The sequence below is a fragment of the Amblyomma mixtum genome, chromosome 4, assembly GCF_055824585.1.
Source record: "Amblyomma mixtum isolate Tamu chromosome 4, ASM5582458v1, whole genome shotgun sequence".
NCBI classification, from domain to species: Eukaryota; Metazoa; Arthropoda; class Arachnida; order Ixodida; family Ixodidae; genus Amblyomma; species Amblyomma mixtum.
Genome location: NC_143015.1, coordinates 21,114,974 through 21,129,248, shown reverse-complemented (window position 1 = coordinate 21,129,248; position 14,275 = coordinate 21,114,974). Strand labels below are relative to the sequence as shown.

The window sequence follows — 14,275 nt, the reverse complement described above, 5'->3', positions numbered from 1 at the left end:
TTCGCACACGTTGAACATGAGCGGTCTACTGAGAACAAGTTGGCTTATTGGGGTTTAACGTCCCAAAGCGACTCAGGCTATGAGGGACGCCGTAGTGAAGGGCTCCGGAAATTTCGACCAACTGGGGTTCTTTAACGTGCACCGACATCGCATAGTACACGGGCCTCTAGAATTTCGCCTCCATCGAAATTCGGCCGCCGCGGCCCGGACCGAACCCGCATCTTTCGGGCCAGCAGCCGAGCACCATAGCCACCGAGCCACCGCGGCGGGGTCTACTGAGAACAAGTAGAAGCGTCACCATGGCCTTGATAGCAAATGGATGCCACTACTCGAAAAAGTTAAGATTGTGCGCAAGAGCAAAATGAGAAAGCACGGGAACTTCTAGAAGAATTTTTTATCAGACAGAGAGGACAAGAGTGGAATAGCGATACTTCAATCAGACCATATAAGAGACAGGCACACTTCCTGGAAAGTATGATGACGCAAACCGCTTTTGTTACATTGCCTTCTTTCGATACCCTTGTGCGCCTGCTCTCACTGAATTAATTTAAATGTCGGTTCCTTGAATAAATCAGTTGCTAGTCCGCGCTTGTCCCGTCTTCTTTCATGTGACTGCGCAACCCATCTTTGCGCTATGCGTAGTCTAATAGAACTGAAATTGCAGTCTTACTTGCACACCAATATCACGGGCCCTGATGCTGAATGGACAAGCTAATGGCTGCAGTTTAGTTGAAAAACCACTTAGTCATGCGTGCAGTGCCCCGAAGATGACCTGGCCAGTACTTTTATACTGACACTCTGCCTTATAATTGTACAACGCGAGCTATAGTCCGGTGCTCTGAACAGCAATAGCGTAGACTGGTGGGCGAGTTGGTACGACATTCTAAGAAAAAACAGCGCACTAGCAAAAACACGAGGGAAGAAGGGACGAGACACAGCATCCCTTCTTCCCTCGTGTTTTTGCTACTGCGCTGTTTTTTCCCAGCTCTGAACAGGTCGGCTTTGGGCAATCTCCCTCTCTGCTTCCATTCATATAGACCTTGCTACTAAGAAGTTAGGCTTCTCTTGTATATGCAGCTGGTGGATCTGTTCATTGCTCCTGGCTGGCATTTTGCCACCCAGAGAGTCTGCCATTGCGAGGAGATGGGAATAGGCGTTTGTGAACGTCACTCCCAGCCACAGGCGGCACAACAGCGTAGTATCACCGCGGGGGAGGCCGAATGGTATATGAAGTTGAAGCAAGAGGTCGAAGTGGTGCCAGCGGGCTGTCCAACCTCCAGGGGTAGGCCACGAATGTAGTCACGTTTCGGGCGAGCAGTTGAAGCGCGCTTTCCTGACTGCTAGTCTCTACCGCTTGGACTGGCGTCCTCTAACAGAGCCCAAGGTTCTGGGGCCTTGAACACAACCTTCCTCACAGAGGAAAGCGGTGAAAGCACTCTTGAGATTCTTAAAGGACTCAGGGTTGTATTCCCGTCTATAATCTTTAAGTTTCTAGTGCGAACCCTCTGTCCCCTTGACATAGTGGTAGATGGACACTTGAAAAACTCATTTCATTGCCGCTCTTTTTCCTTTTTTCCCCTTTGTTCCCCTCCCCAAATGTAGGGTAACCTACTGGGCGTCGCCTGGTTAGCCTCCCCCCTGCCTTTCCGTCCACTTTTCCCTCTCTCTCTTGCCACCCAGAGCAGCTCCTAAGTATAGCCGCTGTCAAGACTGCTCGGGAAATGTTTGCTGAGAAATATTGTAGGTGCTGGACCGCGTAAATATGCAGTGAGACATATCTAGTGTGAATTATTGGAAGAAACCTGACTTTTCCCGCGGGAGCGTCATAGGCCGTAAGACCTAGTGGCGCCGGTTAGAAGGTTCCCCGACTTTTGGCAACAAGAGCTCGGCTCTGCTAAAGACTGTGTGGTCTTACTGAGTTGTGCGAATTATAGTCGATCCTGGATATATCGAACTTCAATAGGATTGCGAAATAGCTCGAGGTATTAATTTATGAGGAATTTTTATTTTCAAAGCAAGCCAAATTCATGCACGAAATTTAATTGAAGATCAGCTGTAATTTTGAATTCGCCCATATCTTTCTGCCATTAAAAAGTGTCAAAATAAAATGGGCCTTATAAGTAGCAATTTCAAGCGTATCACGTAACAGCTTGCAATGCGTTGCGGCGGTTAAAAAACTCCCGCGTTTTTCTCGGTTTGTGCCAGAGCGGATTTGGCTCTTTGTGAGAAAAAATCTTCATATAAAGGTGGCAGTGGATAAGCTCCTGGAAGCCAGAAATGATTGCACTCCCGCTAGTGACGCTCATCTGGCAGGAAAGCGCACCGCGTCACTCGTTGGGCCCTGCTAGACATCGACGCCGCAGCGGAGGGTGCTCTGGAAGTACCCAGGATGTTACAAGCAGAGTATAAATCGAAAAAACCAATTAAAATGAAGGAACACCTGTTTTCTGCAACGCCTTCGGCAGCGAAGTGACCGAAGAATGCCGGGCGGGGCCCGCCATTAGGATTTGTTTAGTTAGGTTGCATTGTGGCGCAAAAAATCATTGCAAGACACAAACGCCGCCCTCAAGCGCACCCCATGCACATAAGAAAAAGAGGAAAAAGTTGTTTCAGCGATATATCTGTGAACCTTTTAAAAGCTGAGATTTCATATCTTGAGCGGTTCTGTTGATTGCACATGAGGTTTTTTTTCTGCGCATGACTACGTTTCTGCACATTCGCTCGCTTTTCAAAGATTAAAGTCAGATGAAGTTGTGAGCTTGTCCTACGTCGTTCTTCAGCTGTGTGTGTGTTTTTCGGCGCTACTCTTTTTCTTTTCTCGAGTGCAATGAACCATCTAGACCAAATAGAAGTTCTTCCAAACTATAGCCCATGTTCACTTCTCCACAGCGCAAGCGATGTCAGCAGGTGCCTAAGGCCGCCCAGCCCAGCCTCTCCATACGATTTCAGCAGCGCGAACACGGTTAGGAAAAAACAGACAGAAAGGGCGACAGGACAGAGCGCTGTCTGTTTTTTCCTAACCGTGTTCGCGCTGCTGAAATCGTATGGATTCCCACCAACTAGCCCGCCAGATTGTGTTATCCAGCCTCTCCGCGCGCGTAGAGTTTTCGATGAGCTCAGTTAAAGAATTGCAGGGACACGGCGCTATATTGAATGTTCCGCTGAACGTGATTTCGAGAAACGCGAACAATATTGCTTAGAGGATTTTCTTACTCGTTTAGTATTTGACGTCTGTTCGTGGAGCTAATTGCTGTCGTTTCCGAAACCAACGTTTCGGCTAGCAGCCCAGTAAGAGTGACGGGCACTGAAAACCTTTGTCATTCGTCCACTCGACGCGCTGTCAACCAGAGTCGGACGAGGTATTCTGCGCTTGCATCAATTTATGCTTCAAGCTGACGCTCAGACACCGTTAAAACGATATGCGCAGCCTTCGGGGAGCTGCCCCTGGGCATTGCAGTGCAGTTTCCTCTTGCGACCATACATCGCAAGAAGTGATCGATAACGCACACCCACAGCTGGCACCACTTTCAACTAGAGAAAGGGAAGACGGTTAGAAACCATTTTGATGCCAGGCCAGTCGCATGGGCTTGGAGAAAAGAACCGCAAACTCGGCAGCCCGTGCGAGTATATTCAGCGGGAACCAAGCGCTTCCTGTGAACGCAATCGCTAGGTCGGTCAGAAGGAACGCTGTCGGCTGAAGGCGCCGCAAGCTTTCAACAGCACGTTTGTTTCCTCCCTGAAAAAAAATTTTAGACAGTGTATAGGGTGTCTATAGACTCCTGTCTCTAAAGTCTCTAGACTTTCTATAGACAAAAATCTATAGGCAATACAAATGCCATAGACAGTTTATAGACAATCTATAGATTTATGACCATAAACTTTTAGTAAAGTTCTGTCTATAGACTGGCTATAGACTATGAATAGACAGAAAGCAATATCTATGGCAAGTCATTAGATTCAATAAGAAGTCTATAGACTGCCTATAGACCATTTTTATAAGCCAGCCATCACGGAACAAGGAACTTTGACGAGTTCAAAGGAGAACGCTAAGCAATCACTCTCACACCAAAGCTGCTGCACTGGGAAATGCTGCTCATATTTTCCTGCTGAAGAACTTTAATAAAATGTCCTGGCACAACTCTCTTCAGGCGGTCTGGGCGCGATTGAAAGGGATTTCGATTTTTTTTTCCGGGATTAGGCCCGGCTGCCTCCCGAGGAGGAAGTCTGTGTGCAGCGTTAGAAAGAGGGGCTGTTGCGTCATGCGTGACGCATGCTCTGCGACATCGTGCTGCCTTCCACGATGCGTGCGCTGAAAGGGGCGCCGCATGTCATTGTGCGCCCCCGCGTCCTTTTTCCTCCTCAGCCGCCGCACGCGGAAGTCGTTCCGCGCATCAGTGGCGTTTCGGAAGCGCCTCCGTGATTCCCAGAGAGATATCCCGCTACCTGATCCAGCCCTGTGCATAATTTCATGGCTGGGGCTGCAGCAGCCAACACTGTGCAGCTTCTCACGAGCGGAGACTTCTTCTGAACCGCCGGGCTCTCGCCGCGAAGACTCTGCCCATGAACGGTGCAGGTAGACTTCTGCCTCCGTTATCTCACAGCACGTGCAGGTGGCTGCCCTAACGGAAGCTTGGGGTCGGCTATTTGGTGTCCCTCCTTGAAAAACACGGATGAGATTAATAAATTTACGGGAATATGTTGGCCGAGGCTGGCGCAGGGACAGGGTTAGTTGGAGAGAGACATGAGAGAGGCCTTTGCCCTGCAGTGGGCGTAGTCAGGCTGATGATGATGATGGGAGGAGCCGAGGGGGCAGTTCTGGCCCTCCAGTCACCGCACCCAGAGTGGGGTCAGTTTAGCGCCTTCGCCTCGCATAGGCTGCAAAGCTCAAGCTATTAACGCCCGGCGTTGCACATAATATACCGAGCGCAAAAATGCAAATAATTTCAATTTCTGCAGGCATACCTTCTTGAACTCTTAGCATAGTTCAAGTAACGCTCTTCTCCAACATATTTATCAGAGCAAGGCAAAACTATAAGCTCCCAGAGATGCAAGAGGCCTGCGAAAAAATAAATTCGTGCAAAAGCTACCCCTAACAAAAGAGAGCCTAAATTTTATGCGGTCATAATGCTGCATCACAGATGATAGAGACGCATTGAAATTTGCGTTTGAATTCCTGCATGTGCCTGCGTGTTAGCACACGCCTTTGCGGAAATTAGGCGCTCAGATATACAGTTGAGATGAAATCATACCGTAGTTCATTTTTTTTCTGAAGGAATCTAAGGGTCTGTACATTTTTCCGATCAAGGAGCAATTATTATGATGAAGTACAGGGAATTCATAAATTTTGTCTGACATTTTAAATGGATGTGAGTTCATGGGATATGGCTCTGCTCCTTGCGAGGCCGCTTGTCTCGAGGTCTCAGACTTGTGGAACACTGTTTCCGCTCAATTGTAGCGAGGCTGAAAAGCGTTTTGCCGAAGCATCCGACCGGTATGAGCCTGACACTGCAAGAGTTATGATCGGTTTTCCCGGCGTCAGTAATTTAGATGCACTGTTCCACTTCGACCGAAATGTACCTGGAGATGTGGAGAGTGTCATTAAGATGCCGCTTTCATGCTTCGATTCAGGTTCAGATGCGTTAGTTCCAGTGTAGTTCCAGTGTACTAAGTAATAGCGAGAATTAGAACAACAAGTCATTAGAAGGTTAATGCAAAAATTACAAATCATGTCCTTCGCGGAAGTACATTACGCATTTTAGTCGCAACTGGATGGATATGAACAGGCACTTGCCGAGAAATGCATTTGAAAGCTGCTGCCGCTCGCTACGCTTCGTTTCTTAAGTGTCGGCTTCCTGTTTTCCACTATCGCAGCGCAAGAGTACAGCACATTTGCACTCACCGCTTGAAGTGTGTTATTCCAGAGGTTCTCCCGGCACAAGAGCGAGGTCGAAGCGAGTCTCTTCTTCTGGGAGCCTGAGTGGAGTTAGGAACAGCCGCAGACTACTTTGGCGTCCAGGAAACTGAGCACCACTGTTGACGGCTTCAGCGAAGGGAGGTCGCTATCAAGGAAAAGTCCGTTCTCTCACTCGTCCATGATCGCCGACATCCACGGGGAACAAAAATGGGCGAGCAGCTCTTCAGTGCGCTCCGAAAGTACTTGTTGAGATCCCAGCTGGACAGAGTTCTTTCTACCAAGACGAGGTTTCGTAAGTCTGCCTGCAAGCAGTTCTACTCTTCCGCAGTGGGCAGGACCATAGCTGGCGGGCTCGGCCTGGGCAACGGCAGCGAGTGCGGGATGGCTGCTTTCGCGTGAGCGCAGCCGGGTCTTTCTCCGCGGTCTGCTGGGGTCGGCCGGCGCTTTATAGACGAGTGCCCCCGACGCGAGGGAGAACCCCCGAATTTGGGTCACCGCGCCCGCGAGACACGCCCCCTCCTCCTCCTCCTTTCTCTGTCTTCGCAAAAGGAGGCTGGCTCCGAGGCGCTTGACCGTGTCTCCGCCGAAAGGAACGGGAGCGCATGAAACACCCGCACGGGGCGCATTTTGTGAGGAGCAGCGTGTTCTTCGTGCTGGCAGCAGTGAGGCTGGGCTCTGGCGGCGTTTATTTTGCGTCAAGCTCTATTCTGCTGGTTTATTGAAAAATTCAATCCACCCTTCCTTTCCAGGGTGTTGTGCGTTCCGTTAGCTCCATGCACAATGCCAGAGGTGGCGCGGAGCTTTGCACCAACTGTTCTTCGCGCAGCCTCACTGCATTTTCGGCACTGTCGAAGAAGGCTATTTCCTTCTGACGGGTGGAATCTTGTTGGCTCGGCGCGCAATGGCTCACGGCACTCGATCCATGTTTGCCACCGTTCATGTGCGAATGAGTGCACACGAACTCCGCAGAGTGGTGCGAGATGCGGCGGCTATAGACTGACCGCAGCGCAGTGATTCAAGGTCTGTCCTTCCTTGCTCTACGTGCAGCGATGGCTCAGTGGTTAGGGCGCTCGGCTACTAAGCCGGAGTTCCCGAGTTCTAACCCTGCCACGGCGCTAGCGTTTCTATGGAGACGAAACTCAAAGGCGCCCGTGTGATGTGTGATGTGGTGCACGTCGAAGATCCTCAGGTGGTCGAAATTATTCTGGAGCCCTCCACCGCGGCACCTCTTTCTCTCTTCCTTCTTTCACTCCCACCCTCCTTCCTTTACGGCAGTGTTCGCGTGTCCACCGAGTTGTGAGACAATGAATGCTCCATTTCCTTTCCTCAGAAACCACTAACCTCTGTGCTCTGCAGGACAAAGGTCAAGTAAGGGAGAGTTTTCGTTTGGTTTACGTGGGTTGAACTTCCCAAAGCGACGCGGGCTATGGGGGACGCCGTTGTGGAGAGCTCCGGAAATTTCGACCACCCGGAGTTCTTTAACGTGCACTGACATCGCACAGCACGCGGGCCTCCAGAATTTCGCCTCCGCCGAAATTCCAAGGAAAGAGTTTTATACAAAAGGACCTGGCCCCCTACTCTACCTAAGATGGAGCCAAAAACGAGGAAGAGTGCCTGCGGCGAAAAGCAGGTGGGCCAAAGAAGTGGTGTGTATTTCAAGGAGCATATTACATGCATGGTCCAGGGTCTTGGTGACGTGGCACGAAGAGCAGCTTAAATGCAGATACTACTGCTTGAAAGACGTCGTGTCCAACTGCCGCCGCGAGGCTCGCTGTGGTCGACCACTTGTGCCGCTGCTTCAGCCGCACTACCCTTAGACTCGTAAGGCGCTCTTTTACTCGATTTACTCGAGCCGTCTTGCCTCTAAATGTTCTATAGTGCTGTCGAAAACAACGCGTTGCTCCAGTGGCAGCGGCGGAGTACGAAGTCCTTGTCAGTTTGACTACTTTTTTCCCCGCTGTGAATTCCCTGCTGGACACCACAACAGCGAGATTTTGATGCAATGGTGATTGGTTGTCAGGAACTGGAAGGCACAATAACTCTCACATATCGCGGAGGACACCTCATCAGCACCGTGGGGTGACAGGGCAAGGCGTGAGTGAAAGACAAAAGAGGCAGAAGTGCCGTAGTGGAGGGCTCCGGAATAAATTCGACCACCTGGGGATACATAACATAAGAGTAGCGCAAAACCAGGACGACGGACACAACCAACAACAGAGGCGCTAACTTCCGACTGACGAAGAAAACCAAACCCAACCAAGTGAACGGAACCTGAGCAAAAGTAGCGAATGCGCTGACCTAAGAGAAAAAATCGAAAAGAAAAGGTGCGATAAAAATGTGAGATCACGGATGTTATGAACCCAAGAAGGCCAGCTCTCGTTTAGACAAGGAAATGGACGGAGTACTAACGCAGTTATCTTGTAAGGCAGCAATCTGTGCAGCTTCCACAATTTCGCGAGTTAGCTTACCTCTACTCTTGGCAACGACTGAGCATTTGTCCAAAAAAGGCACGCACTTGCAATCGTTGCAGTGCAAAGCTAGATTGCTGCCGGTATAAGTCTTCATGTTGTTATTGTGCTCTCGAAGCCTATCGTTCAGGCACCTACCAGATTGCCCAATATACTGCTTGCCACAGGGGAGCGGAATGTTGTACACAATGCCCTCAGTACATTTAACAAATCTTTTCCTGTGGCGGATGGTACACTGCTGCTTTTGGGAGCCATTTCCGCCACAGGAAAAGATTTGTTAAATGTACTGAGGGCATTGTGTACAACATTCCGCTCCCCTGTGGCAAGCAGTATATTGGGCAATCAGGTAGGTGCCTGAACGATAGGCTTCGAGAGCACAATAACAACATGAAGACTTATACCGGCAGCAATCTAGCTTCGCACTGCAAGGATTGCAAGTGCGTGCCTTTTTTGGACAAATGCTCAGTCGTTGCCAAGAGTAGAGGTAAGCTAACTCGCGAAATTGTGGAAGCTGCACAGATTGCTGCCTTACAAGATAACTGCGTTAGTACTCCGTCCATTTCCTTGTCTAAACGAGAGCTGGCCTTCTTGGGTTCAAAACATCCGTGATCTCACATTTTTATCGCATTTTTTTATCGCACCTTGTTTTTCCTTTTTTTTTTCTCTTAGGTCAGCGCATTCGCTACTTTTGCTCAGGTTCCGTTCACTTGGTTGGGTTTGGTCTTCTTCGTCAGTCGGAAGTTGGCGCCTGTGTTGTTGGTGTGTGTTCTCTCCCCTTTTGTCCGTCGTCCTGGTTTTGCGCTACTCTTATGTTATGTATCAATACCGACCTGCGCAAATTTCCACCCTGGTGAATCACCTGGGGATCTCTAAAGGTGCACTGAAGAGGAATCTGAACTCGTCTTTTTGCCGCGGGAAATCCATCTACACGTTCCGTGCATTCTTAGAAGCTTCAACTTATTGCCCTGTGTGGCCAATTTCCCTAATTAAATCGGATTGACGTCCGGCTACCACCTTTTTTTTTTAATTCTTCCCATACTGTGGGCAGAGTCGACCAACGCTTGGCGTGCCTTTCAGCTAGCTCCGTGGAGGCTTTGCTTTCGCTTTATTTTGATGTTTAGGTTTCCGTGAATAAATAGTTTCTTTCGCAGATAATATAGCCCGAAAATAAGCCCGCACAAATAAAAATACGCGCGGACTGTTTGCTACTACGGATTACTACGTATTACTCTGCCGATGGCAGAGCTGCAATCCTCCACGGAGCTGGCTGAAAGGCACTGCACGCGTTGGTCGACTCCGCCCACCGTAAAAGAGAAAGGCGGGAGCCAGACGTTAATCCGATTTAATTAGGGAAAGAGGCCACACAGGGAAATAGATCGAAGTTTCTAAGAATGCTCGGAAAGTGTAGATTGAGTTCCCGCGGCAAAAAGACGACTTCAGATTCCTCTTCACTGTACCTTTAACGTGCTCTGAGAACTTTAACGTGCACGAAACGCGGCTGCCGCGGTCGGGTTCTAGCCTGGATTCACCGGCGCAGTAGCCAAGATCCCTGACCACTGAGCCATTGTGGCGGCTAGATGTTGATGCAGAGATTGCACTAATGAATCGAAAGGAAGCAACGAATGGAAACGTTTTCGGACGTTGTAGCAGTAGAAACACGTAGTACCAGAACACAAGCTCCAAATGCAAACACTTACAGCAATGAAGCCATGTATAAGAGCATTTGTACCTTAAATTATATGCGAATTTTGTCTGTTTGAGCAACTTTTATTTCCATCAGAAAAGACGTTTTCTCCGGCACGCAGGGCTGGGAGACGGAGAGTTGCGCATCCTTGGTTTGTGGCTGGCTGGCAGTCCTTGACTGGTAGCGGTCTCATCCGCAGAGTTCTTTTCACACAAACATTCCACTCGGTCACCGTCGCACTGACTAATGCAGGTTAGGCTTAGAACGTGTTTCCTTCCGTTGCAACGAGCAAGCAAGCGCGGAATAGGTTTTTGTCCTAGATTTGCTTAGCAGGCATGGGAAGAGGCAGGGCCGTCCTGCGTGCACACTCCTCTTGCGGCATCTGCTGACCCAGCTTCCGCGTCTTGCCGCGCGGGGGCTTCCCAGTGACGTGGCGTCAACCGGCGGTCGGGTGAGAATGACATGACGCGCCTCTGCACCGGCGTCTGTACCGCGGGGGAGGTAATGTGCTCGGGAAAAGCATCCGCATTGGACAAATGCGTAAGCATGAGTTTTGAAACTTCGCATCACGCTACGTTTTCAAATTTGGCGCCACGCGTTGGCTCCGCCCTCACTTCCGTTCATGTGGTGCCGCACTTCGGGCGCTTTCAAATTTGGCGCCACTTCTGCTACGGCCCCGCCCACTTTGGGGACATGTTTGGGTCGAATAGTTAATTAATTAACCCATCTCACCTTCCCGTTTTCCCGCAGGAGATTTTTCAATGCTCTATCCGATGATACTATTCTTTTTCGCTAAAACTCATTCGTTCGGACGTAATCGTGCGCACAAACTCCACAAGCATAGCCATACAATGGCTATGCATTAAGGAGATTTTTGGATTTAATAATTAACTAATTAACCCACATCAACCCCCCACCCCCTAAACGTACGAGTTTTTTTAATCCGCTATCCAATGGTAGCATTCTTGTTCACAAAATTACATTCGTTTGAATATAATTTATTTATTTGTTTATTTTTTTATTACACCCTCAGGGTAAAAACGTACATTATAGAGGGGAGGGGCGGATGCAGAGGCATACACATTGTGCACAAAAAAGTTATTAGTAAAAAATATACACAATCTCTGTAAAACCAGTACAAAAACAAAAGTAAAAACACAAAAATAATGAAAAAGAACAAAGGTACAAACGGTAAATTTCGAAATCGGGAACAGTGTTAATGCTCTTTACTCTCGTTCAAAGATATAACATCTTATTATAAGGATAGGCACCGCGTGTACCCAGCCCTTGCAAAGGGACTGGGGAAAGCAAATGAATGCGTTCCACTTAGACTATAATACAATGCTGCGCCCGGCAGTATTAAAACACTTCGATCCCGCGTTAACTGGCAGGTGCAAACACTGTGGCGAGGTGGCTGACACCTACCGCATGGTTTGGGCTTGCCAGCGCAACTCAGCTCTTTCCCCCCACCCCAACCCTACCAGAGAGGAATGGGAGGTGGCCCTGCTTGGCTGCTCGGACCTTCAGGCCCAAAAGGCTTTGGTCAAGAGGGCTAGCTGCCGGCGTCGACCAATGGGGTCCCGGAACAGGGACTCCACCCATTGCGGGGCTCTTTAAGAGAGCCTCACCTACTTTATTAAATAAAGGAATTTCATCATCATCATCATCAACGAACGCTTTTTGGAACACGCTAATTCTTTGCGAGGCTTCGGCTCGTCAAAACTGACTGCACATTGCAAATCTTGCCTATGCACTCCGTACTTTGACAACACTATTGTGCTGTATCGCCATAAAGAACAACTGGTACGGGAAGTAGTAGAGGCGTATCATATCTGCACGGAAGTTGACTCATGTGTGAGCAGCACTTCGATGGCCTTGTTTAAGCGCGAGATATATCTGTTGGAAAAGCGTGGGAGCCTGTAGGTGCTTACTTTTCGCCAATGGTTTTTTCCTTTCTTTTTATGTCAGTAGTTTGCGACGACGGCGTGAGGCTGTGACGTAGCGATTAGAGATTATTTATATGTGGTTTTCCGATTAAAACAGTCAGTTGTAAGTCAGCGCGTGTTCGTGTCTCTCTTTGTTTTGGTCCTTCGTTTTAGTTGCGCTGTTTCGTTCCTTAAAGATGCAACATAGCTACTTTCGCACGACAGGGCAATCGTGTACATCACTCCAAAGGCACAGCTGACGGAGGCTGCCTCATGTTCCTTTTAGCAACCGCGCTCACCGACACCGCAGATGCGGGGGCACAGCTTATTCGCCAGCTTATTTGGCGCTGAGAAGACAAGTGGCACTCTGTGCCGGCTGGCTACGTTTTATGGGGCACTTTATGAACATGAAGCATTGCCACAGGTTTGGCCTTCGCGCGTTCAGTTTCAGCCATCTTTCGTCTCTGTCCAAATTTCTTTAGGAGTGTTTCGGCGACCGCCGAAATCATCCACGACGGGAAGCCTGCGGCGAAAAGAGCGCGTACTTTATTTTCCAAACTATCATCCATTTCATGCGAACACGACTTTCGGAGCACAGATTCCATGCAGAGTGGTGGAATGGCTCTCTTTAAAAATACTGAAAGGGGAACATTCATGAGGCAAAAGTTCTCTCTTCGCACGCGGCAAGTAAGCCCAACAGGTGTGTACATTACCTAACCTCAGCGTCAGGTCTAAAAAGTGTGTCTTGCCATTCTGCGGAAGTTCATAGGTGAAAGCGAGGCCTTCATTAAAAGTACTCAAGATCCGTCGAGCTGATTCCTCAGAGGTATAGTAGTTACAAGCTTCAAAAATGATTGAAAATCATCTACGTATCTAAAACCTTCAAAACCGGGCCTCCAACAAAAGCCTGACACAAAAGGTGATCAACAGGCCCCATATATGGACCGATACAAATGCTATTAGCTGCAGAAAAAGCTGCTTGTCGAAATGATAAAAGTTACACTCAAACAAAATAATAAAAGCTTTAGAAAATTGTCAAGACTCACACCTGTCGAGGATTTAATTGTTAGTTCCCCCGTTTCTTCAATAAAATCCTTCAAGGCAGCTGAAAGTTCTTTCTGAGGGACAAAATTAATTCCGCTACATCCACACAAAAAGCATATCCGACCTGTCTTTTCTGGAGAAACTATAAGACTTCTGGGACTTCTTAGTCTGGAAGGGATCGCCCGCATTAATCAACTTAAGCTTTTTTAAAAGAAAACTGCTGACACACTGCTGAGAGGTGCCATTCTCACTGATAATTCTTTTAAAAGGAATGCCAGATTTGTGAGTCTTGGCAGTGAAAAAGGCTGTCGCATTGTTTCCTCCTGGACACCTCATTGGCTAACTTGGTCAATTTAAAATACTTCTAAACGTTCATAAGCGTGGTTTTAACTCGACAGCTTGCAGGGCTCTTTCCCTGGACGCGCCTAGACGCGTGACGACGAATACTCAGTCTTTGCCAGCTTGCGATAGCTGCAGACTGTGCACATGGAAGAACTTAACAATAGCATCTAAAACTAGGTTCGATCGAGAGCAGGCAGCTTTTTAAGCACACCACGAAATGCAGTCTACACCTTCAAGAAGGCACCTCTCAAGGTCTTCGCCACTGGCCTTGTGTACAATGCTAGTTACAATGTTACAGTACTAGTGTACAAGGCTAGCTACAATACAATGTTAGTGGCTAGCAAGTGGTGAGCCGGCACATTCGAGTCGAGGACAGATTTTGGACCTTTCTGCAAAACTCGCTGGACGTTCTCGGGAATTAGGACGCGCCCTAGAGCCAGCACTGGTTTTCTGGGTTTCAGCTCATTCCTTCCCATGTTTCTAAGGTGATTCTGGAGTGTAAAAGCCCAATGTTACCGCCGACTTGAGCGGCCGGGGCTGAGAATGCGGTACGTCCGTACAGCCGCCCACTTCGGGTATTGGCCGCAGCATGACACGCGTAGCCAGTCCTGGAAAAGCCGCAAGAGGAGCCCACTCGTCAGCCTTTGCTTGATGAGCGCTGTCACGCGGTTGCCAGTGGAATATCAGCACTTTATTGCGGTAGCGCCACGACCACTAGCACAGGTTTAATAATGTCGTAATTCAAAAAATATTACGCGTCTGTGTTTTCCTCTTCCTTCCACTTCACTGATGCTGAGAGTGTGGCTCGCTTCGTCTCCACTTTTAAAGACGCCTGGCCCTGATGACCCTTCTGGAGAAGCCCTCTTGGGCCCCGTTGTGTTTCAGATTTTCACCGGGA

The 14,275-nt window shown here is 48.8% G+C and overlaps 1 protein-coding gene across 1 annotated transcript in view; it reads right to left on the bottom strand.

Annotated features, from left to right (window-relative positions):
* Positions 1-6,011, bottom strand: part of LOC149345833 (uncharacterized) — a 72,796-nt gene extending 66,785 nt beyond the window's left edge. Inside the window, exon 1 of the mRNA XM_089585302.1 lies at positions 5,900-6,011. The gene's annotated coding sequence lies outside the window, so the exon portion shown is untranslated. The remainder of the gene's footprint in view (positions 1-5,899) is intronic.
* Between the last annotated feature and the right edge of the window lie 8,264 nt (positions 6,012-14,275).